Source organism: Pristiophorus japonicus, chromosome 27 (assembly GCF_044704955.1).
Source record: "Pristiophorus japonicus isolate sPriJap1 chromosome 27, sPriJap1.hap1, whole genome shotgun sequence".
NCBI lineage: Eukaryota > Metazoa > Chordata > Chondrichthyes > Pristiophoridae > Pristiophorus > Pristiophorus japonicus.
Genome location: NC_092003.1, coordinates 8,119,656 through 8,122,155, shown reverse-complemented (window position 1 = coordinate 8,122,155; position 2,500 = coordinate 8,119,656).

The window sequence follows — 2,500 nt, the reverse complement described above, 5'->3', positions numbered from 1 at the left end:
AGTCTGTCTCTCTCTCTCACTCACTCAGTCTGTCTCTCTCACTCTCCCTCCCCCAGTCTGTCTATCTCTCTCTCCCCCTACAGTTTCTCTCTCTCTCTCTCTCTCTCTCCCAGGCTCTCTCTCTCCCCCTCCCAGTCTTTCTCTCTCTCTCTCCCTCCCCCAGTTTCTCTCTCTCTCTCCCTCCTGCAGTCTGTTTCTCTCTCTCCCCTAGTCTCTCTCTCTCTCTCTCTCCCCCAGTTTCTCTCTCTCCCTCCCCTAGTCTCTCCCTCTCTCTGTCTGTCTCTCTCTCTCCCCCACTCTCTCTCTCTCTCTCTCTTTCTCTCCCCCAGACTCTCTCTCTCTCTCCCTCCCTCCCCCAGTCTCTCTCTCTCTCTCCCTCCCCCAGTCTGTTTCTCTCTCTCTCTCTCTCTCTCTCCACCAGTCTCTCTCTCTCTCTTTCTCTTTCTCCACCAGTCTCTCTCTTTCTCCCTCTCCCAGTTTCTCTCTCTCCCTCTCCCCCAGTTTCCCTCTCTCCCCCCCCCCAGTTTCTCTCTCTCTCTCTCCCTCCCCCACATTCTCTCTCTTTTTCTCTCTATCTCCCCCAGTTTCTCTCTCTCTCTCTCCCCCAGTTTCTCTCTCTCTCTCTCCCCCAGTTTCTCTCTCTCCCCCTCCCGCAGTCGCTTTCTCTCTCTCTCCCCTAGTCTCTCTCTCCCTCTCTCCTCCAGTTTCTCTCTCGCTCTCTCTCTCCCAGTTTCTCTCTTTCTCTCCCTTCCAGTCTCTCTCTCTCTCCCTCTCCCAGTCCATATCTCTCTCTCTCTCTATCTGCCCCAGTCTGTCTCTCTCTCCCTCCCCCAGTCTGTTTCTCTCTCTCCCCCTACAGTTTCTCTCTCTCTCTCTCTCTCTCTCTCTACCACTCTCTCTCTACCAGGCTCTCTCACTCCCCCTCCCAGTCTTTCTCTTTCTCTCTCGCTCCCTCCAGATATCACTCTCCCCCATCCGCAGCTGCTTTCTCTCTCTCCCCTAGTCTCTCTCTCTCTCTCTCCCCCAGTTTCTCTCTCTCTCTCTCCCCCAGTTTTCTCTCTCTCTCTCTACCCCTCTCCCAGTTTTCTCTCCTCCCCCACTCTCTCTCCCAGTCTCTTCCTCTCTCTTTGTCTCCCTCCTCCCTCCCCCAGTCTCTCTCTCTCGCTCTCCATCCCTCCCCCAGTCTCTCTCTCTCTCTTTCTCTCTCTCCTCCCTCCGCCCAGTCTCTCTCTCTCTCTCTCTCTCTACGCCAGTTTCCTCTTTCTCTCCCTCCCCCCAATCGTTTCTCTCTCTGTTTCTCTCTGTCTTTCTCTCTCTCTCCCCCTCCCAGTCTCTCTCTCCTCCCCCAGTCTCTCCCTCTCTCTCTTTCTCTCTCTCTCCCCTCCTGTCTCTCTCGCTCTCTCGCTCTCCATCCCTCCCCCAGTCTCTCTCTCTCTTTCTCGCCCCCCAGTCTCTTTCTCTCTTTCTCCTCTCTCCCTCCGCCAGTCTCTCTTTCTCTCTCCACGCCAGTTTCTCTTTCTCTCCCTCCCCCAATCTGTTTCTCTCTCTGTTTCTCTCTGTCTCTCTCTCCCCTCTCCTCCAGTCTCTCTCTCTCTCTCCTCACCCAGTCTGTTTCTCTCTCCTCTTTCCCACACCCTAGTTTATCTCTCTCTCTCTCTCTTTCTCTCTCCCAGTTTCTCTCTCTCCCTCTCCCTCCCAGTTTCTCCCTCTTTCTCTCTCCCAGTCTCTCTCTCCCCTCCCAGTCTCTCTCTCCTCTCGCTCCCCCAGTATCTCTCTCTCCTCCCCCCAGTTTCTCGCACTCTCTCTCTCTCTCTCCCTCCCCCAGTCTCTCTCGCTTTCTCGCTCTCCATCCCTCCCCAGTCTCTCTCTCTCTCTTTCTCGACCCAGTCTCACTCTCTCTTTCTCTCTCTCTCTCCCTCCGCCAGTCTCCTCTCTCTCTCTCTACACCAGTTTCTCTTTCTCTCCCTCCCCCAATCTGTTCTCTCTCTGTTTCTCTCTGTCTCTCTCTCTCTCTCCCTCTCTCCCCCTCCCAGTCTCTCTTTCCCTCTCTCCCCCAGTCTCTCTCTCCCTCTCTCCCTCCCCCAGTCTGTCTCTCTCTCACTCCCTCAGTCTGTCTCTCTCTCCCTCCCCAGTCTCTCTGTCTCTCTCTCTGTCTCTCTCTCTCTCCCCCAGTCTATCTCTCTCTCTCTTTCTCTCCCTCCCTCACCCAGTTACTCTCTCTCTCTCCGCCAGTTTCTCTCTCTCTCCCCCCCAGGTTCACTCTCTCCTTCCCCCAGACTGTGTGTGTGTGTCTCTCTCTCCCAGTGTGTGTCTCTCGCTCTCTCTCTCCCCCAGTCTTTCTCACTCTCCCTCCCCCTGTCTGTCTCTATCTCTCTCTCTCCCAGTCTGTGTCTCTCTCCCTCCCCAGTCTCGCTCCCTCTCTCCCTCCCCCAGTCTGTTTCTCTCTCTCTCTCCCCCAGTTTCTCTCTCTCCCTCTCTCCTCCAGTTTCTCTCTCGCTCT